General features: G+C 41.5%; 1 long non-coding RNA gene across 10 annotated transcripts; it reads left to right on the forward strand.

The window, feature by feature from the left end:
- The first annotated feature begins 11,455 nt into the window (after positions 1-11,455).
- Positions 11,456-22,717, forward strand: LOC102717863. 10 transcript variants are annotated; one of them, XR_005811304.1, is made up of 15 exons: positions 11,456-11,760; positions 12,367-12,460; positions 12,923-13,002; positions 13,097-13,177; positions 13,640-13,700; positions 14,251-14,410; positions 14,780-14,973; positions 15,230-15,548; positions 15,903-17,957; positions 18,870-19,007; positions 19,806-20,031; positions 20,775-20,916; positions 21,028-21,136; positions 21,216-21,254; positions 22,208-22,717. It is a non-coding gene; the product is annotated as an uncharacterized LOC102717863 (long non-coding RNA). The 10 variants fall into 10 exon arrangements; XR_005811306.1 differs by having other exon boundaries at positions 12,390-12,460; positions 20,775-20,960; XR_005811302.1 differs by having other exon boundaries at positions 12,390-12,460.
- Positions 22,718-25,908: the final 3,191 nt, after the last annotated feature.

Raw genomic sequence — 25,908 nt, forward strand, 5'->3', positions numbered from 1 at the left:
TCGGCCCAGCTCGCCGCCTCCGCGCCCGCGCCGCGAGTCCGCGCCGCCTCCCTCCTCTCTCGCACCACTGACAGGTGGGCCCACCTGTCAGTGACCGTTCCCCGCCTCCGCGCCAGCCCGCGCCGCGCCGCCTCCGCGCCGAGTCCGACTCCGCGCCGCCGCCGCAACCGCCGCCGCCGCAACGGCCGCCGTCGAGACCGCGTCGTCCCCGACTCGGTCTCCAACCTCCGCCCCGCCCTAGCCGGCGCCGCCACCCTATAAATTCCCGCCGCCGCGCGCCGTCGCTCACATTCCCCCTTTCGCTCGAGTCGCCGCCGTGCTGTCGCCGCCGTGCTGTCGCCGCTCGCCGCCGCCGGTTGATCTCGTCGCCGTCGCGCCGTCGTCGCCGTCCAAGCTCCGCACCACCTCCGCGTCCCGTCGCCGACTTGCTGCCGCCCTCGTCGTCGCCAGGAAGTCTCCCAAGTGCCGCGCACTCCCTCGCTGCCCGGTCGCCGCCACGTCCGGCCTCCTCGCCGTCGCCCGTCGTTCTCCGTCGCCACCACCGATCTCCCGCTCCTACCCGCGTCGCCACCTTCGCCTCGGTCTCGCCGACCCGCCCGCGCTCTCGCCGCCGCCGGTGAGCATCCCCATCCTCCTCCCCTCTCCCTCCCCCTTCCCGGCCGACCGCTACTGAGCCGCGCGCCGTCGTCGGACGGACGCGAAGCTCGCCCTCGCCGCCGGCCGCCGCGGTCGTCGTCGCCTTCGCGACGCCGTCGTCTCGCCGCCGTCACCTGCGCTCGCGCGTGTCCGCGTTCGCCACTCGCCAGTCGTCGCCGTGTCAGCCGTCGTCGCCATTCTGCCGGGTTGCGCCACGCGCGTCGCCGCCTCGGTCGTCGTCGCCGTCGCCGGACGCCGGTCGTCGTCGTCGCGCCGTCGCCGTCGCGCCGCCGTCGTCGTCGCCGTGTGCCGCCGCCGCCGTGTCGCCCGCAGCTCCCGCCGACTGCTGCCGTCCGCCCGAGCCGCGCGCTCTGCTCCCCTCCTCTCCGCTCCCCTCTCGCTGACGAGTGGGCCCCGCCCGTCAGTCGCCCGCGCCTCCCTTCCTCTCTCTCCTCCCGTGGGACCCGCGTGTCAGCCTCTCTCTCCCCTTCCCTCTCACCGACAGGTGGTCCCCACCTATCAACCGTCAGCTTCCTCTCTCCTCGCTGACGTCAGCAGCCCCATTAATTGCGCAATAATTGATTTAGGACTTTTCTATTTAGCTAAAAAACCCAGAAAACTTCTAAAGTTCATAAGTAATTCATCTAGTCTCCGTTTAGGTCCATTCAAATTTCATTAAATTCATAAAATTGTCAAGAATCCATTAAAAATACTTTTTTTACTGTTTCAGTAGAGTTTGTGCCTGTTTTAGTTATTTTTGTGCTTTGTCACTTAGATCCGGACCCCACCGAAGAGCCGGTTTACTTCGAGATCGTCGCCGAAGTACCCCAGGGGCCAGAGCAAGGCAAGTGGCACTCATCTTTGATCATATTGAACCCATTATTGTAAATTCCCCGCTTCATTTATTCAAATATGCATTGTTTTAATTAAAGTATTTACTGTATTTATTTTTCGGGTAATCCTTATTATTATGTCATCGTTTATCCAACTTTATTCATGCTAGACCAAGGGTAACTTGATTAGAGTTAGGCCTAGGTTAATGCTTAGCCGTGCTTAGAACAAGTAGCTCATGGGATCACATTTAATCATGCTTAGTTCTGAATAGCTGTAATAATGATTCATTACCCGGTTCGAGCTAATGTCAACTAAAATATTGATAATGGTGGGCTGTGGGTGCATGGTTTTGAGAGTCGCACCCATGGCAATTAAGGACCAGGTCACGGGAAACACTGGAAATAATTAAGTGCTAACCACATGCTGAATGGGTAAGGTGGGATCTGGAGCATGGCTTTGAACTATTTGATGTACCAAGACAAGGGTAGGCGTGATGGAGTATGGACGGGCAATCGTGGTGTAACGAAAGCCTCTGTTGCTTCCGGATCTACGAAGGCAGAAGAGGGGACTGCCCGACTTGGTGTAAAGGAGGGGGTGAAACCTGAAGTGCGGTGCGATTAAATAGGGAGGGTTATGTGACGGGTCCTATCACGGTCTCCTTTCCAGTATGCCATGGTGGTATGTCGGCGCACGTTCAAGTGTAGTGGAGTCGTGTCTTGTAGGTACAGTAGTACACCTCTGATCAGAGTATAACCTATTCGAATAGTCGTGCCCACGGTTACGGGCGAACTCGCAGCTTCATTGTGATTAGTGAACCTTTAATGACCTGAGTAAACTGGTTTTCACTTGGGACTACTGCAACGTGGTGTAACGTTGAGTAGTGGTTGGGCCTGTTGCAACGTAGTGTAACGTTGGACAGTGTTATGGTATTTTACAACTGTTATTTACTTATCCTTTCATGTATTTAATTACATTTATTCGGTTTATTCTCTGTTATTTATTTAAGTGCTGCTTTATTGCAACTAACCCTAAGCCTGTCCTTGATAATTCTTATGCACCATTTATTACCCTCTTTTCTGTGCTACTTGTTGAGTACGGTGGTTTGTACTCAGCCTTGCTCAATTTCCCTCTCCAGAACTAGAAGTTGAGTCCGTTGGAGGTGACTCTCAGGAGTGAGCTGGTCTACCGTTGATGCTTTGCCTGTGGACTGGAGCCGTACCCGCTGAAGCTAGTCTCCCTTTCTTTCCGCTGCATTTTCATTAGAATAAGTGTTATTTTCAGTTGTTTCTAAGAACGATGGTTATGTAATCAACATTGTCTTTTTTGTGCCCTGGCTGGTCCTGGACAGGGATTTTAATACACAATTAAGTTCAGAAATTCATGTGAAAAATTTCTAGGCATGACAGCAGGCTACAAACTTTTACAGCATTTTAGCAATTCGTGTCCAGGGATTTGGGGGAGCTGTTAGTGGCGACGATGGTGGGGTGAGTCCTGCGTAGGATTGCTACACATAGAAGTTTGTGGATGATCTGAATCATTAAATGGGAGGATCTGACGGTTATAGTAGCAAAGAGCAATATTTGTGTACGTTTTATTGGGTAGATATAAGAAAATAATTATGACGGTTTAGCATTTCAGATACGCAAACTCTCCATAAGAGTATTTTAGAGATGACCAAAAGTCAATTTTCAAAGTCTACTCAAGCCAATTTAAATGGATGAACTAAAATCATCCTGTGAATTTAGACCCTATAAATTGAATTGCATTGGGATACTTCACCTGTATATATTTTACAAATCAAATACCAGTTGCTCCTAATAGTTGCCTACTAATCATGGTTGTTGGTAGCTAGCAGAATACAAAATAAAATTTCGTAGAACTTGATGCACATAGGTTGAGACAGCTATGTACATCTCATTCCTGTGCACCGATGTAATGGGCCTCAAGGTGGTACACCTACAACTCATTCTTTTTCCTAACCATGCATCAGAAAACCGTCCAAATCCATTAACACACAAACCAGCTAAATTGCAAAGAAGAGGCCATGTCCTAACCCATAGCTAGATCTCAGTACTCCAAATTTGAACCACAATATTTTCATTCCATACTAAAAACTTGACAGAAGCAACTAAAGGACATAGGAAAAAGATTACAAATTGGTTTAACCTTACCTGCAGGTTTCTGCAACAAGCTTTAGTGACTTGATTTCAGTACAAGTTATGCACTGCAAAGAACCGATTGGCCTACTTGACACAAATTTTCAGCTTCTGATTACCCTGTACCACGCAATCATTTAACAACAATTCATTATACAATTCAGGCCGTGTTCGTTTCATGGATTGTAAGTTATCTTATCCCCGTACGAAAAACAGAGTAATAGATTAGTATATGATTAATTAATCATATTTAAAAATATAAAATAAATTAATATGATTTTTTAAAAAACTTTTCTATAATTTTTTTTGTAAAAAATACACCATTTAGCAGTTTGGGACGCGTGTGCGCGGAAAACAAGGTGTTAAGTTAACTTAGAGGGACATGCCCAACACGGCCTCGTAAATGATAATTTGCAAGCTCACAAGAATACTATCTATGTAATACTAACAAGGAAAAGTAGTAGGCAACACAAAAATTAATTACAAACATAAAAGGTGCCAAATCAGAGATCACCTCGGCCTGATGACCAAGATCGCCTTCTTTAAAGGAGCAGTTTTGTTATTCAAACGATGGATGCACAGGGGATGTAGTTGGCCTAGAGAGGCTTTGTTGGCACTGATGCTAGCACCAATCTATATAATAAACACCTGGTAAAGATGGGGAACCTACTGTTGTACCCAAAAAAAATCAAGGTTATAAATTCTTTATTTGATCACAGAAGGTATGGAGCAAGAGAATTTGAGAAAATCTGACATACTAGCTATTGTATCAATGGAGTTATCAACTGCCAACCATGACAAGACATTACAATTGGTATACTGACATTTTAGTAAACAAACAGTCCTATTTAACCACACTGTAATGGCTAAACAAAAGAAGGCAAATCAAATCATGTGACAACTTTTCACTCGAGGCATATTTCTATTGTATTAAAAGTTGTAGTTGTCACTTAGACGAATTTTACTCTGTCAAGTGACAACTTCTTCCATCCAAAAAGATTATCATGATAGCATAATTCAAACAATATACCTTATATGTAAACAAAGTTTTTCCTCCAAATAAACAAAGCAAAGGAAAACATCGGTCATGACACAACATGAATCATTTACTAATCGCACTCTATGATGAACGTGAAAAATATAAATATAAATTTCTTAAAAAGCAGAACTTAATATTTATGTCTGCAATCATTGTGCGTAATCTGCAGCTAACTCAAACTCTCAAATCCATAATATATCTCGCTCGTACAATGTGAAGCGAACGACATGATATGTGGAAAAAGATCGCATCAGCGGCAAACAACGAATCAAATCAATTTAGAAGCTAGAAGTGAATCGTGCAGTCGTAATGAGGAAGGGCAAGGGGGTTGTGAGAACGCAAAGAAGAGGGTGGCAAACCTCCAAAAGTCCTCGATGGTGGAGAAGGTGTGGATGAAGCTGCCCCATGCGACCTGTTTGGATTGTTGGTTGATTTATCGGTTAGCCGATATTTAGGAAAGGATATAACCACCGTAATCTTATTCGTAATCTATCTCTAACTCTAAAATTCGTAACCCTTATGGGCCCTATGCGATCGGTGGTTACGGGTCAGAATCGGATTAGGAAAAGCCCCTGAGACCCACCAGTGCGATATAAAAGAAGAGGAGCCCACGGGGACGCTCGTGTCGCTTATTCTCTCAACCAGAAATTCGAAATTAATCTCTCCCGATCAGAGACATGCTGGAAGGGTTTCGTGCGGCGATTTCAGGGCAGTGCCGTTGGAGACCCGAAGGTCGGAGGTTCAGAACAGATCACCGGCGATCTAATCTCGCCGGAGACGAAGGAAAGAAGAAGGAATTGAAGGAAAGGAAAGAAGGAAATCAAATGGCTTCATCTATAGGTTTATTTAATTTTCGCATTTGAATTAATCAGGTAATCATGTCTTGATTAGGGTTTAAATTTGTAATCTGTTGTTTATGGATGAATTCAATTATCTAACATGGATTGCCCCTGCAGGTTGTCAAACAAGAAGGTCCACGCATTCTCGAGCAGGTGCGGCACGCTGGCTGGTCAAAGTGGGGTGTGCGGTGGGCGGGAGCAATGGCGGCGGCCTGCGGTGGCGTGCCTGAGGCGGGCGCCAGTGAGGCCGAGAGCAGTGGCGGAGGATGGGGGCAGCCGGCGGCGGCGAAGGATGGGCGCAGTCCGCGGAGTCCAGGAGTGGCGGGAGCACAACGGCGGCGGAGGATGGGGGTAGGCGGCGGTGGCCATGAGCGGCGGTGGAGGATGGGGGCAGTCGGCATCGAGTGGCGGATCAGGGCAGTTGGTGCCGGGTGTTTCGCTGGAGGGGTGACGCGTAGTAGAGTAGTTAGGGGATGTGTCCTGCGTAGGATTGCAAGAGAGAGTTGTTTCAGATCATTCTTGACCATTGGATATGTGCATCTAACGGTGAAAAATGGATCGAGTAAATCTTCTGTACATTTGTTGGTGTGACCATAAAAAATTACAACTCATTTTTATATTAGTATAGATGTGATGTTCTTTCTTGTGCACATCTCGCGACGGCGTCCATGGCGTCCTCCTCCGTCACAGGTTCATCTTCGTGGTGCTCTCCTGTTGGGAACTATGGTAATGAGATCATGAGACGTGCGTTGATGGATGCAGGACTGCGGAACATGGAAATATGTAGATACTGGTGTCATGTATCAAAAGGCTGTGATTTTTGAAGGTCATATATACCAGATTGTTGAATGTCACATGTTGCGAGTGGTTTGTGCATTAGTCGGAATGAGAGCCATCAATATTAAAAGGTAAAATTTGCTACAGGACATCGAAAAAACATGTAATTAGCCGGTGGACATCATAAGATTACGAGTTTGCTGCAGGGCATCAAAAAATATGGTAATTAGCTTGTAGACACTTTGGCCATTATTTTATTAATTTCAAAGTCAAAAATTTTAAAAATGACAAGATTACCCTCGGTGGTTGGTTAGTCGCCGCCCTCGCCGTAGCTAGGTCGCCACCGCTGCAATCTACTCAGTCGCTCTGTAGGCTACGGTTTGTGTGTGGTGCGGCGTCAAGACCGACTGGGTCTGGTTCAACCGGACCCAGTCGGTATAACGGTTTAGCCACCGAGGGCAATCTCGTCATTTTTAAATTTTTGACTCCGAAATTAATAAAATAATGGCCGGAGTGTCTACCAGCTAAGTACCATATTTTTGTAGTGTCCTATAATAAATTCGTGATCTTACGGTGTCCATCGGCTAATTACGCGTTTTTTCGATGCCCTGTAGCAAATTTTGCCATATTAAAAACAAACTGAATAGCTGAACCAAGAATTCTGAAATATCGGTTCAGTGAATATGTAATGCACTTGGACATGTAAGCCCTATGTAAAAAACAAAACATTTCCTGTGAGAATTGGAGTGTTTTCTACCTACTTCCTGTGATCAATAAATTTGCTGTGAAAATTTTCTACTCCAAGTGTCAGTGCAAATGTTATGTTGCTTTTTTTAGGCGAAATCTGGACTACCTGCCTCATTATTTTGCTTGGTCATAATTCCATGGTTGGCTGGTTGCTACCCAACAAGTAGCACAAGTATTGACACTGAAAAGCTCAGCATGTAGCAGCATTCGGACAGTTCTCCCCATCATGATTCAGTAATTTAGCATAATCTCGTGACGGCCGGAAAAGCAGGAGTACGGGCCACCAACTCGCCACCAGGAGCACGGCCCGCTGCCCACAGCACGCGCCGCCTTCCTGCGGCAGGCTCGGAGGGGGACGCCGCCGGCGTGGTGCCAGGAGGGGTAAAGGTCAGAGGCAAAGATGGGATCCATGGTAGGCGCAGGCGGTGGAGTAGAAGTGGTTGCGACGGTCACATTATACACGGATCGTAAAAGCCCAGCAAAGGCCCACTTACTATCATAGTAAAAAGGACGATATTGCCCTCTCAAAATTCCAGTACATCTAAAATTGATGGTAGTATAATTTAATCAGTCGTCCGATAAAAATAGATCAATAGTCTAGATTAAATTATACTACAAGTAAAATGTACCGGAGTCGGTCCCATATGACTTATGGTTATGGACGGTGAAGCTCAGTAAGTATTCCTTTACTCAGCAACAAGTTGGTTACCTGTGTCATGTAATTGTGGCTAATGGTGTGTCCACTAAACCCCAAAATATTCAAGAGGTAGTCAACTAGAAGGTGCACGCTACAGTGAAGAAGTTTGGATTTCCTAGGCTTGCTGGGTATTATAGGAAATTCATCAAAAGATTTTATCTCATCAGTGAACACTTAACCTAACTCCTCAAGAAAGATACAATATATAGGATTGTAGAAGCTAATGCAGCTTTCAAAAAACTGAAACAAGCTCTAGGATCAGCTCCAGAACTTTCTATACCTGAGTTTTCTATGTTGTTCACGGTTAAAACTGATGCCAGTGACCTTGGTATTGAGGCAATGTTGTTGTCTCAGGATCACCGTCCCACTGCTTATCTCAATAGAGCATGGGATCCAATGAACTAAGTATTATCCAGAAATGAGAAATAATATATGGCCATTCCTATGGCCGTTGATCACTAGAGACCGTATTTACAACAAAATGAGTTTGTGATTCTCACTGATCATCATAATCTAATGCATCTTACTGGCCAAAAGTTACATACATGAAGGCATTCACAAAACTACTTGCATTTGCAGTACAAGATCTACTACAGGAAGAGCTCCAATAATTCTGCAGTTGATGCCTTATCCAGGAAGGAACATGAGGAAAGTGAGACAGTAATGACTGGGTCATTTTTTTGCTTTTTAAAGGAAAATGTCAAATGGCATATTTACAATCGGAAAATTTTTACAATAAAACTTTTATATACGTTTCATAGCAATCTAAAAGCCAAAGCTAAAAAATAAACTTCTACATAAAACATCAAAATCAACACCAAATTTAAGGTTGCAAATTTAAATTTTGGCTTATAAGCATATGAAAAACCAAAAGATGGGGTCCTGTCTTCTGCTGCTCCCTTGTGGATACATGAGGTAATTCAGGGTTATGAAACTGTTGATCAATCTTTCCAGATTTTAGCTTAAGTTACTATCGATACTAGTGCCAGAGAACATTTTTCTTGAAGGGAGGACTATTCAAATACAAGAACGTGCTAGCCCCTTGGGGCGACACTCGGTATTTAAATTCACACACAAGAAGGGCTAAGAAGTTGTTTGCCTAGGCAACAATAAAGAAGATGGTTCAAATCCTAATAGATCAAGCCAAACCTGACAGAGCGAAGTATCCTGGACTCCTGCAGCATTACCTATACCTTATGGAGTATGAAGGTGATATTCATGGACTTTATTGAAGGTTTAGCCAAGTCTGACATATATAACTGCATCCTAGTGATTGTGGATAAATTTTCCAAACATGCACATTTCTTGCCTCTATCATACCCTTTAAGTGCTAGTGGGGATGCAAACTATTTATGAATAATTATTAAAACGGCATGGCTTACCCACAACCAGTAATATATGATAAAGACCGTTTTCAACGGTCAACTCTAGCAGCAGCTATTTTCTAGACCAGACACTAAGTTACACATGAGCTTGTCTTATCACCCACAATGGGGAAGCTAGGATCTGAGCATAAAGGGAGCCAACTTAACTAGTGTTACGATAAAAAGACAAACACAAGTTTATGATTTTCTATAGGTAACATATATTTTAATTTAGCCTTGTGAGTACTGAGCAAGCAAATTTTAGGTGCAATAATACAATCTGAACTAACATTCTACACAAATAGGCAAACAATTAAATGCAAAAACTATCTTTCAAGTGTTAACAACTACCTCCCATAATGTAAGGAATTTTGACTATACAAATGTATAGCCAATTTTTTTATATATTTTGGGACGTAGGTAGAAATATTTTAGGAATTTGAAATTGAAAAGGGGGTGTATATCTCTCTCGCTTAGCCTAGAGGAGATTTTTGCGTATATATCAGCCTACTTGCACAAGCAAGGGCTCCTAGCAATATATTTGTGCAATATTGTACTCCGTATTTGTGTAGTATATGGAGTACACGTATTGGGTTAGTTGGGGGAGATCAGGCCCCCTCTAGCCCTCCCCTGGCGTCAAACATAGCGGGTGAAATTTATCCAAGGTTTTTTTTGTGCTTGACATTCCTACCAAGTGGGCTTCTTGGCTATATCTGGCAGACATTCTGGTACAATAACTCTTACCATTCCAATTTGAACAGAACACCTTTTCATCAAGTAGTTTATGAACTTAGGCCTAATAACCATTTTGGCATTATTGCTGATGATTATGCGGTCACAGATTTGGATACCTGGCTGAAGGAAAGGAACATGATACAACAATTGTTACATAAGCACCTGCACAAGGCTCATCAGCAAATGAAGCATTATGCAGATAAGAAAAGAAGTTTTCCGTAGTTTCAACTGGGTGATTGGGTATATCTCAAGCTGCAGCCTTATGTTCAGACTTCGATGGATAACAGAGCTAATGAGAAGTTGTTGCATTGAAGTACTATGAACCCTTCCAGGTGGTTGACAAAATTGGTTCTGTTGCTTATCGTTTACAACTGCAACTTACTTGACAGATACATCATGTTTTTTATTTGTCCCAGCTGTGGTCATCTAAGAGGTTCTCTCAATCAGCATAGACTCAGTTACCCCCTAACAATGTAAACTTGCAAGTGCCGGAAAACAGTTTTTAGCACACAGATGTATGTATATCCATATGCTTGCATGTTATCTAAATAGTGATAAAAAATTATGAAAAAAATTGATATGATAGATTAATATGAGTTATATCACTCTACAAACATGCAAGTTTCAATTTAACTTCTACAAATTGTAGCAAAAAACAAACAAACAAAACTGAAACTAAGTATACGTATACTCATAATTGTTTTTTACAACTTGTAGAAGTTGAATTTAAACTTGCTTGTTTGTGGAGTGATATAACTCATATTAAACTATCTTATCAATTTTTTAATATTTTTATGACTATTTAGATGACATGCAAGCAACGGGTGTACGTACATCCGTGTGCTAAAAATCTGCTTCTTGCAAGTGCCCATTAGTTTCCTCGACACTCGGCTGGCACAACAAGGCAACTGCACTATAATTTATCTAAACTAATATAAAAAGTAGCAGTTTGTTCTTTCTTAGAAAAACGAACCAAAGTAGAAAACCGCCCACTTCTACCGCCTCACCACTGGCGAGTGGTTTCGTATCATCATCTTCGTCTTGAAAACCCCTACTACCCTATTCTCGAACCCTCTGCCGCGCCATCCGTATTTATTTGAAAGGGGGCCAAAGAAATGTCTCCACCTGCTGCCAACAGTCTTTCTTCATAATTCTACTGAACAGGTCCCTTGTTTTTCAGAAATGAAACTAAAAGAATTAGACCCATCTTACCAACTTCTTAGTTTTCGTACTTGAATTCGGTATTGGCAAAACGTCCACCCAGAAAAGTGTACGCAGGAGCTTCCTGACCATTAGATCTGTCCATCCAACGATCCAGATTTTAAGTTGGATTATCCATCCAATTAACCCCGCAATTAACAGCCCACGACGACCGCACCCACCCACGCGCCCCCTTCCCTCACCGCGCCGGTCGCCGCCGCCGCTCCCTCTGCCCGCCATAGCAGCCGCGCCTTCCCCCTCGGCCGCCGCCGCCCCTCCGCCCGCCGTCCATCTCTCCCTCTCCCGGCGCCCTTCCTCACCCTGCCGTCGCCGCCGCCGCGCCTCCCCCTCGGTCGCCTCCTCCCCTCCCGGCGCCCTCCCTCACCCCGCCGTCGCCGCCGCCGCGCCTCCCCCTCGGTCGCCGCCCCTCACCCCGCCCTCTCACCCACGCGCCCCCTGCCCTCACCGCGCCGGTCGCCGCCACTGCTCCCTCTGCCCCTCACCCCGCCGTCTCACCCACGCGCCCCCTGCCCTCACTGCGCCGGTCGCCGTCGCCGCTCCCTCTGCCCCTCACTGCATCGGTCGCCGTCGCCGCTCCCTCTGCCCCTCACCCGCCGTCTCACCCATGCGCCCCCTGCCCTCACCGCGCTGGTCGCCGCCGCTGCTCCCTCTGCCCCTCACCCCGCCGCGACTTACCCAAATCAACCACCATTAATCTCCGGTGAAAAAGAAAGAGGTAACCTACAGTTCTTTCGTAATTCCTGTGTAAAATGGTTAACGTTAGTAGCTCATGCTTTAGTATAGAGCTGTTTCTGCTCCGAATTCAGTTGAATTCCCATGCCGGTTCTTGATTGGGCGATTTTGTCCTGGATTTTCTTGTTTGAGCAACAGGAAGAATTTGGAAGGGAGATGGTTCTTGATTCTGTTATGGCTTTCAGTTCATGTGAACGGCCCAAACCTTTCAGTTATTTCTTCACGGAATTAACATTACTTCATGTCCCAAAATCTTGGTTTTGTAGTATGTAATGCATAATTTGTAAACCTTTGCTGTTCTTCACTTGTTCCTGTCATTTTCCTTTGTAAGTTTTCCATGAATCATACTGTGTGTAGTAAATCATGTGTTGGTTAGCTTGCGTCCACGTACTGACATCTGTTCCTACTGTAATTTTGCGTTAGAGCTGGGTCCTGGGGTTTACCGCATTGCCTAATTTGCACCCAACATCAATTTACCTTCTTATCTAAACTAATATTAGCTTGTATGCGCTAAAGAGGGTGCGAATTTTCAGATCGTTAGGGTACTTGCAGACTGAATTTCGTTTCAATTTTTGTTCCCGATTTTCAGACCAGCATGCTCTCCTATTTCAGGGCAACTCCATATCACTGAAAGCCCAGATCTTGCGGGAATTGGTGATCTTTCAGTTGAATTCCTTCAGACTGTAAGTCCAAGCTATTTGACTTCAAGATTGCACTTTCAAATTATCTTGCGGCACTTATGAAATTGCCTGGACTAAAAAACAAAAAAAAGAAAAGAAAAAGATAGACCATGTTCTAGCTAAATATAGTTATGTTCAGTGTCAAGTATAAACAAAAGAAAAGAATGTATAAATTTGAGAAGGAAATCCCATTTATACAGATCTTATTGTTTAGTACATGAACACATCACAATGCTATCAAATACCATAGATAAATCACATCTAATGTATCCCTATATTGGATTTTTCAAACTCATTCGTATAACTCCATGGACACATAGCATTACGAATTTCAATTGTATTAATGGAGAGTGAAGTGTTTTATGCTAAGGAGCACAAGATCTTACAGCAGCGAAAACTACTAAGTTCACACATGTGCAGCAGATAAGAGACCTCAAATATGTAGTGATCAGAATAATTTTGCAGGAACAAAAAAAGTTGTGCCATACCGTTTCAGAAGCAGATGTATTGATCTTGTTTGATATTTCTTCTAACTCTTTGTCAGGGTGTGTTTCTAAGTCTTACAAAAATTTCTTTGTTCTTCTCAAATCATCATATGTATTTTAACAGACCTAACTTTGGTTATTTCTTATTTCCCAGGCAGGCAGAGCAAATGGGCATTTGGTTTCTTCATTTTCCTGAAAAGTTCCTTTTAATTTGAGAAACCATAAGTTTGCCTAGGTAATCATCAATATTTAGCCCTCACCAACTCCTATTATATTTTGTTGTCTTTGTTCTAATGAATAATGATATTGCCCTATACTGCTTGTATGTTTTTATTGCCATGTGGGCATGTGAACATTATAAAACCGGACAGTGTTTACGATGGATTTGAGAAACCAATGTATCTATGGGCAGAGTATATTAATGATAGATGTTTGCAATTCCTGTTCTCTAGGTGAGACTTTTGATCTATCGATTTTCCCTGAAATGGTAAAAAGCGTAAACCCCGATTACAGTCAAGCAGAGTTGCTCTTGATCTGTTATTGTTCAGATACTTCTTTTAGTGTTACATCGTACAAGCATATAGATGGGATAGCGAAAATGAATTGAATTCATATTTGACAGATTAAATGCCTGTTTGTAAAAAAAATTATGTTACAATGAATTTTGATGGACCTGTTTAATTTATGTTTGCTGCAGCCCCAAGATTATGAACAAGCGGAGACTCCTTTTCACATTATCAACAGCTATTACTAGGATGGTATTGGCTAGATCAACTGCATAAGAGATTTAATATGGCGTTCAGATTGCTTACCTTGAGTAGCCTAATGCTCTTTCTTTTGACCACTGAAAAACTCACATTTCGTCTCATGTCAATCTAGACAGTGGATACAATATACTCTCTTGCCATATACCCAGATTAAGTCAGTCAATGGTGCTTGCTCAGGAGATAATCATGTTTTGGAGCCTCTGAAACTAATTGCTTATTTTGGACTGAGATCACCTATGAACAGAAAGATAGTGATATTTATTAATTAGTTGTCTCCAGATATGTTCCCTATGTTCCTATACCTCCCAATTTTTTTGGGAAACTGCACTGTGGAAAATGTAATTTCAGAGATGCATAGATAGTGTAATTTGAATGGCTCATGCATATTCCGTCTAAAGCATATATTTTCTGTGATCTTATTTGAATATCAAAATAGGTTTTAGATTAGGGAATTACGTATACCGTAAATACACTAAAACAGAGTCAAAGATGAATCTTGTTTTGCACTGTTGAAATCTCCTCCTCTTCTTTCTATTTACAGGTTGACATGCAATTTCTAGCATCACAGGCTATCACATACATTTATTTTAGTGACTACAGGGGTACCTTGTTTTATTCAATTATATGGGCTCTTCAATATGATAATCTGTTCGTGAGCAATACTTCATCTGTCATAGTTGGCTAAGCCCTGAAGCCTGAAGGTAAAGAGTAATAACCTGTTGTCGCTGGCCTCCTATTTATTTTCTTACTATCTCAATCTAGAAAAATTCTCATAGCTAATTTGTATATTGAGTTCTTTCTAGCTGGGAAAACAAATTAGTTGATGTGTTACAGTGGGAAATCCTTTTCCCTCCTGGACTCATTTGAGAATTTCCTCTACGCGGGCAACATTATCTAGCTTTGTTTATGTTCATTTTTTGCCTTCGGAATTGCTTATCTATCTGCCCTTAGTATTTGGATGGAATTATCAATGATTTTCAGTCTTATCTACATTCGCAGGCATTCACTATCAGTGGAGTAACTTTTAACAAAATTCAGCACATTTATATGGTTCTTTTCTATCTATGCAGAGATGCACAACTGAATTAAATATACAAGTCAAAGTCATGGCTGTTCCTTATCAATTCATTTTGTTATTGGTTTGTCCAGTTTGGTTGGGCATTAGATTTGCAATTCTGGGATCAGGCAGTTTGTGACCTGCGAGATGAAATTCCAACTGCACAATACTGACGTTATGGAATTTCAATGAGTTCGTACTGTTCAGGTGGTGGAGTGTTCATAGTTTAAATGTCTATGTTCTCTTAGGTTTAGACACATGCACCCATGACCCATCTTGTTCCGAGAGAATTAGTAATTTCAGTTGTTCTTCTTGCATACCAACTTATTCCCTCACTATTCCTGAATGCATTTTCAGTGCAGTTAATTTTGTAGGGCTACTTAGGAACGGTGCATTTAATCCTTCAAAATCGTTACAAAATAATATGTTTACTCCTGTGATGGCTATGTTTTTACTGCTACAGGTTGATCGAGGCATTGCAGAAAATGGGGATAGAATCATTTTTTCCAGTTCAAGTAGCAGCATGGTTGGAAACAATTGGTCCTGGTGCTTTTGAGAGGAATATTTGTGTTAACTCCTCACTCCATGCTCCCCCCTTCCCCTCCACCATCGGCGCCCACCCCCTCCCCTGCTCGCTACCTCCTCCGCAGAGACGACAGACATGTGACGGCGGGAAACTGGTAGCAGTGGCGGTGGCAGTGGCTGCTAGCCAGGAGCGGTCCCCTGCTCGCTACCCCACTCCCCTGCCCTCTTCTGCCCTTCCATCCACCATCGACGGCAAGGTAGGGTCTCCAGTTTCAACTCAAAGTGCATAGCTAGGTATTGCTGAACTATACTTCTGGTGCATGTCCAAGTCCAAATTTAGCAATTAGTTTCACTTGAAGAGAAAAATAATTTTTCTATCTGATTTAAAATGTTGACCAAATGGTGAATGAATATTTCCAGTAAACAAATAGAGCTGTAAATTTCTCTGTTAGGTTGATCCCCATCAGCTCCTGTGAGCATATAAGATAAGGAAAAGAAAAAATGATGTGGGCAAAATGGAAATTTATCTTTTTAACATTGTCGTTGCTTGGTAAAATTCCTATTAGCAAATATAATATCTACAAATTATTTGTTTATGGTCATGTCCGCAGTTTGCAAAAAGTCAAGGGAAAACAGGTACATACTTAAATCCAAGAGTCAAGGGAAGACAGGTACATAGTTAAATCCAAGCAGCTATCTGTTCTGACCAAATGAGAAGAAATGTGTGATAACACCAACTGCTGATTCTATAATTTCTGTTTGGTCAAGATAATTTGCTTCCATCTTAATATAATGGTCAAGCAGATTTTTTTTTCGTCGTTTGTCGGTGGGTATTTTTGGTTAAGATTAACACTGCTCTACAACGTCCATTAATAGATTTCTTTGCATGTTGTTGTCCAGGGAGGACACATGGTATGTAAAATCTATTTATTTTTCCTATGGTGCTACAAAACATCTGAAATGGTGTGTTTTCTCCGTGACACTAGAAACATCTGGATTATCCTTGCAAAAAAGAAAGCATCTGTTTAGTTGGGTTGTCAGAGCCATTGTATAAAAAGTTGATTAGGGAGAAAATAGCTAAAGCAAGTTATTCATTTTGCATCAGCTTATTTTAATGGGAATATGTCTATGACTGCCTTATTGAGCTGGCAAATTATTCATTTTGCATGAGCTTATTTTAATGGGAATATGTTTATGACTGCCTTATTGAGCTGGCTCAACTGATAATGTCATTGTCAATCTGTTATCAGCATATACTCGTGTTACTTGATAGAAGATCATTGATAAATGAATATTTACTTTGCTTACTGATATTTGATAAGAGTGCCAATTCTAGCACAACTTGCAATGTTTTAGTTATCTTAGCTTGTGCATTCGTGCTCTGTATTCATTTGTCATATTGATGTAAATTGGGGTAGTAATGGAAGTGTCAAATAATGAGTTTTCAGTCAAATAGACCAAGGTTCTTTTTTGTTGCTGGCAGCTTGGCTGGTATGTAAGTTGGACCAAGTCCTGTTGATATATTGTAGTACACTTTACTTTGTATATGGTTGCTTGCACATCAATTTCATTTGATTTCCATAGAATATTTTGATTCCTTTTTTTACATTGTTCTCCACTACAAGTTCAAGCATAATAAACCTTTAAATATGATACAGTAAATTAGAAAGATCAAAGGAGTTAAATTAATTCTTCATTTTATTTCCGTATTTGCACCGCAAGTGAAGGTAGAAATTCAAATATGGAATACAAAACAGTGCATATTATGTTACATCTCAAGCCTGCTAGGGCTGCATATGTACATGTTGAGCTTATATTTTACTCTAAATAGTTCCAGGAGTATTTTAAATAGTTTCTTTATGGTGAAATCACTGAATAATTCCACCCTGTTGTTATACTTGCAAAGGATTGTATTATCTAAACTAATATAAAAAGTAGCAGTTCGTTCTTTCCTAAGTCCACCCAGAAAAGTATACACAAGAGTTTCCTGACCATCAGATCTGTCCATCCAACGATCCAGTTTCCTGACCATCAGATCTGTCCATCCAACGATCCAGTTTCCTGACCATCAGATCTGTCCATCCAACGATCCAGATTTCAAGTTGGATTAACCATCCAATTAACACCGCAATTAACAGCCCACGACAACCACACCTACGCGCCCCCTGCCCCTCACCGCACCGGTCGCCGCCGCTGCCCCTCGGCCCGCGACGATAGCAGTCGCGCCTCCCCCTCGGTCACCGCCTCTCCCTCTCCCGGCGCCCTCCCTCACCTCGCCGTCGCCGTGGCCATGCCTCACCCTCAGTCGCCGCCCCTCAGCCCGCCGTCTATCTCTCCCTCTCCCGGCGGCAGTCGTGGCCCTCTCTCTCACCGGACGGCGCGGTCGCTATCTCCATTGCCGGACACCGCGCTGATGCCGCTCACCCTGCCTGTCTCCACCGCCGCTCCCTCGGTCCACTGCCCCCGCCGCGCCTCCCCCTGGTCGTCGCCCCTCAGCCCACCACGGACGGCCACGCCTCTACCCCAGCGAGGAGCAGCAGCGACCCTCTCTCTCACCGGACGCTGTGCCCGCTTGTCTCCCTCGCCAGACGCCGCCGCGCTCGCTTTCTCTAGACTCCAGGCCCGCTGCTCCCTCTGCCCTAAATTTCAGAGATAATATTGCCCAGGTATTTGTTTAGTTGCTTTCCTTTGCTGAGGTATATGAACTCCAAAATGTTTTTTGAATCATGTGCGCCATTAGAAAACGTGAACCCTGATGATTCTGCCATTATACACCTTTTAAATGATTACTGAGAAAGGAAATGATCAGCTCAGCTCATTTTTCCCAAGTTTTGCACCTTGTGAAATTACTACGTCAGAGACATTTGATTCACAAGATTCTTGCCAAAGCACCACACCGTGTTGCAATTCTTGAGCACAGAACATAAGCATACAGTACCAAGTATGGATGTAATCACATTGCTCCTCTTTGGATGATTGTTCCAAGGTATATAATACTGACATGGTGTGCTTGTAGAGTTCAATGGCTGAACTAATGTCTTCCGGTGCCTATATTTGAGTATGAGACCAAGGAATTAGAATATTTTAATAACCCAAGAAAGATCGCAACATAAACCACGAAAACAAGCAGAAGGTAGAACGGTAGGCTACACATGTTGTATACTGAAATCAGTAGTCGCATGCTGTGTACAGATCAACTTTGTTTGGTATAATCTACAAGTTAGGAGGGAAGTCTAATGCTATTTGTCATATGATACACTTCATTTCATAATCTTGACATGCTTATACTTGTTTCCGTTGATTAAAGATGCTTCTTCGCCCTTCTCGATACATTCATTTAGTTGTACTGCACAACCCACAATAGATCTAATGCTGTATGCAGTTGCTATCTAGAATAAACCCTTATATTAGTATTGTTTCCACATCAGGGTTGCCACCCATATTGCTATCTTGACATTTTGGAGCCATTCTGGTTCTTATATTTAGCACCAAGTTAAATCTGGAGGCTTTCTCAATTAATTTGTAGAGTATGGCTCATGGTTTTGCATGTCCAATAACTTCTCTCGGCTCCATTTCAGAGACTTGGAAGACCCTAAAATGTACTGTATCCCCCAGTTCAGATGAGCACTAAAAGAAGAGACAGAAAAGAAAAGACCAAGAGACTGCTGCCTGTCAAGAAATGGAAGAGATCAAATTCAAGGAACCATTGTTGGATGGTAAGTCAAGGATTCTTCATTGCTTATAGGCTTTCCTGTTATTCTAAATATGTTAGCACTTTTAAAAGGAATACTTCATCTGCTTCTCTGTATAATATCACTTGTCTGAACTAATTCTCAATCTTTTTTGGGTGATATCACTGCTATGAATGTACTGTGCAGTGGTACTTTCTGAACTTACAGACACTAATCTGGTTCTGAGGATGGTTATTATTTCTATCCATAAGTAGCTACAAAATGTCGATAGCACAGTCTGCTTGGATGAGAGTATTGATGAGCTCGCTGATTTCTGCGGTGGTGATTGCAATGTTAGCTCAGTTAGTAATCCTCTGATGGAATTTAAATTTACTAATCTCGGTTTAGCAGTTTAGAGATGTTTTTTTGGAACTCTTGTGATCCTCAATGTTCATACAATCCTACTAAAACTGGAAGAGGAATTAGGGTTGGTAGCTCTAGGGAAGACGTAATTCGCTTTATATCTTTTTGCCTCTTGGCTGGGATTTGAGAACTGAGTTAAGAGAAAAAAAAATGGGATTGCCCATTTGCCCTTGCCCACTACTGTTACACTTATATACGCGATTATAAATAAATCAGATATGCGGAGTTACTTGAAAGGCTTTGTTGCATTGATCATACTCATACTTCTCCTTGGTGGTAATGTAATTTGTGCTAGCTGCATATTCTGCCCCCTTTATTCTTGTGAAACTTCTCTTTTTCTCTATGAAAACACATCTAGATCCTTTCACTGCACATGAGAACACCCCCTAAACTTGTTTTTTTCTCTCCTGTTGGTTCCAGGAAAGTTCTGAGAGATGGCATCTGGAGGGCGTGACTGTGAGCATGTGAGGCTAAAGTTGGCAATTGTAGTGGAGGTGATATATCATCTGTCTTCCTTCTATCTGCACTGAGTAGCAAAGCTGGAGATGAGAAGAAGACTGGTGGCAATTCACAGGGACAATATTTGCCCCCAAAGAGTGAACAGCGATCTAGACAAGGGTTGTATCCAGCAAAGCCAAACAGTTCTGTAAGTATTCTTTTCTTCCCCTTTTATTTATTTCTCAAGGACTTTCCAATTCTTTCATGTTGAGTACTGATAAAATGGAGTTCCAAACTTCTAATCAAGAAGCAAATACTCCTTCACATGTCATGATCTCATGGGTGAAAGCTAATGTTCTTATCAAAGTTCCTTGAATAAAACAGATGCATTTTCAATCATAATATGGTCCTGATATTTATATTGTACAATTCGTGTGGTGGGGTGTGATTGTCTAGGCCAATGAAACCTTTCTAAGGGCATTATTGTTAGTTCAGGGGGTCTGCTATAATTAATGTTCAGGGTGGAATATTAGATTCTTGGAATACTGTAATACATAAGTAAAGTTATTTAACATGGATGAATGGTCTAAACAATCAGAAATGAAGCATATATTTTCGTAATATTGTTGGAGTCACAATTTTCTATACGTGCATAGAAATTTGGTAGCTGAAGTACACAGCTGTTCCTGGCTACCAAGCAAGTCTCATGATTTTATTCACCTTTCAAGCCCATCACTGTTTGTTTAATATCTTTGAGCTCATATCTGATGACTGACAATATTTCAAATACCATCATGCATAAATATTTGATGAGCACTGTTCTTGGTTAATTTTCTTATATTGGAAGCATGCTGGAACATAACTGGACTACATACTCTTACATTGGAATACTTTAACTTGGTAGGGTAATGTTCCGAATGTTTTTGTCATGATATATTTCTTTATTTGCAGAAGAAATGGTTCTGCTGCATGCAACTTACTGCTGCTGAATCTTGAAGATCATGGGCTTATTATTGGATTGAGGAAGCGGATACCATGTTAAAATCTCAAAAAGCTCCACGATATCCATGGGAACTTGTTAGCAAATCTGCAGGTAAAGTCCTGCCAAATGTTTTGATGGATACAAATTCCAAGAAGGTACATTTTAATGTCTCTGTTTCCAGCAATAATTGAACCTAGAATAAACTTAGGAGTAAATCTGCAGGTATACTTATGATGCACTGAAGTGTTATGCACCAGGAATGGTTGAAGTTCTCATTGTCATTGATAGTGTGCAGAACTCAGCATTTTTAGAATGAGAGGTCAAAGAGCAGGTACAAGTTCATTTTGAGCATTATGTTAGACTACTTTTGCTTCTTTTTACTGATTATTATTCACTTACTGTTTTTACAGATCCAGAAGATAAAGTCTGGAATATCTGAAGTTTGAGAGGTGATTCCATTTTCTTTCTAATTCCAAGAATTATAAGGAGTCAGCCAACCACAGAAACAAAGTGCAAGCTGCATACTAATCTCAAACAAAAAACAGTGTAGATATTACTGACATTTAGATGTTAAATCATCGATTTTTCTGTTTTTAACCCCAACATATATGAGCAACCAACTTGTGACTTTTGAAATGCAGCTTTCCTTTTTAGGAATACAATCTTCCACTATAATCTTAAGTTGGGCATTTGCACAAATAACAGAAACGATTGATAGAGAGCAGCTATGACTTTGACTTGTATACTTATTTGATTCAGCAGTGTATATCCTCACAAATGGAAAAGAACCATAAAATGAGCTGAAATTGATTAAAAGTTAATAGAGAGTGGACCTCTGATAATATATATGAGACTGAAAACCATTGATACTCCTGTCCAAATCCTAAGCACAGAGAGATAAGAAATTCTGAAGTAAAACAAGAAAAAAAAAACAAAGCCAGCTAATGTTATGTAGTACAGTAGCTCTAGAAATCCACCATCCCTAAAAAATACATATATTGCCTGCACAAAGGAAGATCACAAGTGAGATCAGAAGGGAAAAATATTTCCCACGGAATGGCATCAACTAATTTGTTCTCCCTGCAAAGAAATTCAACATATGGATTCACTCTTGAAAATTTTCTAAACTGAGATAGTAAGAAAATGAATAGGGGAGCCAGCCACAAAGGTGATTACTCTTTACCTTGGCTAGCTTAGATGATAAAAGGGAGGGCTGATCATGAACAAATTATCATATTGAAGAGCCCATGTAAGTGAATAAGACAAGGTACTTGTAGTAAAAAAAAGGATCTGTAGATAGCCTATGATGCTAGAAATCGCATGTCAACCTGCAAATAAAAAGAAGAAAAGGAACTTTCAGTAGGCAACACAGGATTCACCTTTGACTCTTTTTGGTTTGCAGAATTTTGTGTACTACGCTGACGCGCTCGCCGTGCCGGTGCTCGTCAAGAAGATGTTCCGCGTGTCCGACACGGCCACCGAGCTCGTCGTGTCCTCCCACCGAGCTTGCGTGTCCTCGCTCCACCCCATCTGCAAGAAATGCAGCGACGACGTGGAGTTTCCGGCGACGGCTGCGGCGAGGCGGGTCGCCGTGGTCGAGGCGGTCCAGGTGGGCGTTTTCCAGAATGTGATGATGCTGCTGCAGGTTGGGTGCAGGGAGGCAACAAAGGAGAAGGCGACCGTGCTGCTCAAGTTGATGATCAAGTATGAATCCAGAGGAAACTGTATTGATGCCATGGATTTCAGAGGGCTCAAGAGGGTTTCTTGAATCGAAGCAAAAACTAAATTGTAATTATGAGAATATGTCTTAGAATAGGTCCATATATACACATGGTACATCGTGCAAGAATTTTAGTTAGGAAATGTACAGATGTTAAGGATGTTGTCTTTATAAACATTTTTATTTGCTTGATATTATATTGTGGTCTAAACATATATGTACTATATCCCCAAAATGTTCATACAAGTTTGAGTTTAAGATCTGGAGAGGTGTATGAAAAAATGAATCTTTGGTCCAAACTCAGTTGCCAGAATCAAGGATGTGAATTCTTGATTGTCATTGCCAAGGAAATGCATCTTCAATCACAATGTCATGATACAACTTCGATCTCTACAAGAGTTGTGATATAGCTGCTAGCTTTGAATGATTTATGCATTAATTATATTTTCCAAATCCTAATTTACGAATTTGGCACTGTATAGTTAGTTTTTATGGCATGCCAAGAGACTCTGGATTTCTTATGTTTGTTACCCCATTCATATTTCTTAATTGCTCTATCTGCCGGCTCCGATTCTATGTACTTAATTATAAATATGACCAATATAGATATTGACACGATGAAGGAATAAAATGTTTGTGTATTTTTTTATTGTATTATATTGTAATACAATTGTAATAAAGCACCATCTTTAAGCATAATATAAGTGATACATAATTTTATTTAATAAACTCCATCCAGTATATGTCGATGTGCTTTGCACGTACACGCTTACTAGTTTGTTATAAAAGGGGTCATGGTTTCTTCAAGAAAAATCAAACCACATATTTACAAACGAAACGTAATTATGAATAAAATTTTTATATACGTGTTTTTTATTTTTAGCGATTTAAAATCAAAGATATATAAGCAAAGAACAAATGACATATTTTACCTTATAAACATAAATAGAAACGTGAAGATAGGGTGTAACTCATTGGTCGGTGTTGTTGAGGAGGCCACCGGGGAGAATATGCAATGCAATACCTTCGCTCTATTTTTTTTTTTCTAAAGCACTGGCTTGGAGTCCAGCCGTGTGCTTAACAAGGGCAAAGAGAATAATATATGCGCTAATTTTGACCAGACGGTGGCAACTAGCTGAATTGCTGAAATCATGTAACTGCTGTAGCATGTGTGTGTGAGAGAGAGCAGCTTGAGAGTAGTAGAACGAGACATGTATGAATATGGAATTGGAACACGAGAAGGCGTTGGTGGCGGCGGCTCGATCCGGGTGGATCGAGATTTACTAGTGGATTAGGTAGAATCAGTGTTTTAACAAATTTCCTTTAAGTAAATCATTTCAAAATCCAATTAATTATCATAAAATATTAATTATAACCATGGTCTTACACTATAATTTTGACACTAATATAGATAGCTAGTTCTATGGCAGTTGCAGAATCGAGAGTTGAGACCAGCGTTCTCAAAACTGTTTTACGTGTCGAAATTGTGCCCCGGCAGTTTAGCGAGAACCGTTGATCATCACGATTATCGCGCAAAAACCACATGAACTTGAATCCAAGAAATATGAATCAGGCCACCGGAGTTTAGAAGGAAAAACCGTGTGATATATCATGATTATCATGGCGGGTTTTGTAATATTGATAATCGCACTATTCTTAGGGATAATCATGTCAACTTTTTTAATATCAATCATGATGGTTTGGGTATGAAAACCACAGGATATGTCGTGATTATCGCAGTATATCGCTTAATTTTTTCTCTGATTTTGACCATTTAAAAAAAATATCATGAAATTTTCCAAACCGTATAGTAGCACAGCTTACCGAAGCTGTGGCTCGAGCGATTATCACGATAATCATGATAATTTTTGTGGTTTTGCGAACCTAGTGGAGACACGCACGGCTCTGAGTCTGAAAAAGGCTTCGTTACCTGTCATAATAGCACTGCATATATAGGAATTAGCTAGCTTTAGCGCTATGCTTCGCGACGTGGTGCACTGGTCCTTAATTATTGTTAGAACATGTACTTACATTTACATAGTTAGATCAAGTTCTCCATGGAATCACGTACAACAGTCGACTGCAAATGGATCAATCATTCATGATATCGAGAGGTGCTGAGAACATGTTCGCTTAGCTGTCACTTTCATGTGCAACGCTAAGAAACTAACGGAAGTAGAAAGCATATCTGGAAGCATCGAAATGAGCTGCAAAGTTCATGTGAACCTTTGCATACGGATGATCAAAGTACGTGTGAATGGTTCAGTTCTTGTTTTCTAAAGATTTCAAAGCGATATATTCCTTGATTGAGAGTGACATATAGAGCGTAATCGTTATGTGCACACCGAATATATATGCTATCTTATATATATGTTTACATTTTTTTCATCAAAACTGTCAAACTTCTCAGCAGGTTTCTTTCCGTTATGTCCACATCTTTTACTGTTTGTCATCTATTTCGTAGATGGAATACCGAGGGAACATCACACAAGTAAAAATTCAAACTCGAACAAAAATCAAGAAAGATGGGATGAGCAGGATGAAATCATGCAAACATACATGTCCATCTCTGGGAGAGCGCTAGCTGGCAATCACATTGCGGAAAAAAAGTAAGTAAAATCAGGTTAAAAATGCGTTGATACTTTTTTACGGAGCAACTCTCCGGTGCATTTTACCGGTAGTATTATACTACCAGTAGAAAAATGGTATTTTTATACTTTGTTAATTACTTAATTAGTAGTATTTTATAATTTTGTTTTTTTAATAAAGATCACAACAAAAATGATGATATTATCCCTTCAATTTCTACTACATGTAATATTATTGGTAGTATAATTTAATCATAGCCGTCTAATAAAAATAGATCAACGGTATAGATCAAATTCTACTACAAGTAATATACACTGGAGTCGGCCACTTTTTTAGGAGGTCGACCTAACTATAAACCAAGTTTATCCAAGACACACAGCTTATTAAACTTTAAGCTGAACCCTTTGTCAATTCCTTGTTAATGTTTTCAATCCAGATAAAAGTATATCTATTGTCATGGACATTATTGTTTTTGTATTTTTTTCAATGATGGACACATTGACAAACTTATAATGTCGTAAATTTAATGCTATACATGTTTAAATTTTTCATTTTTACTATTTTTGTGCTATATTTCGATTCATATGGCTAAACAAGTGTACCAAAAATATTTCTTGGCATGTGGTGGTGCTCTTTATTTCTCGACAATGCCAATGTGCTGTGCACAGCTCACCACGATCACTTTAGCTGAGAGGGGATATTGTCTAACTCTCTGAACCACATGAACTTTTCCCACCCTGAGTCCATATAAATTGCTGGGGCAGTGCCATCGATCGGCTCACACTGCTATTGCA

The sequence above is a fragment of the Oryza brachyantha genome, chromosome 3 (assembly GCF_000231095.2).
Source record: "Oryza brachyantha chromosome 3, ObraRS2, whole genome shotgun sequence".
NCBI classification, from domain to species: Eukaryota; Viridiplantae; Streptophyta; class Magnoliopsida; order Poales; family Poaceae; genus Oryza; species Oryza brachyantha.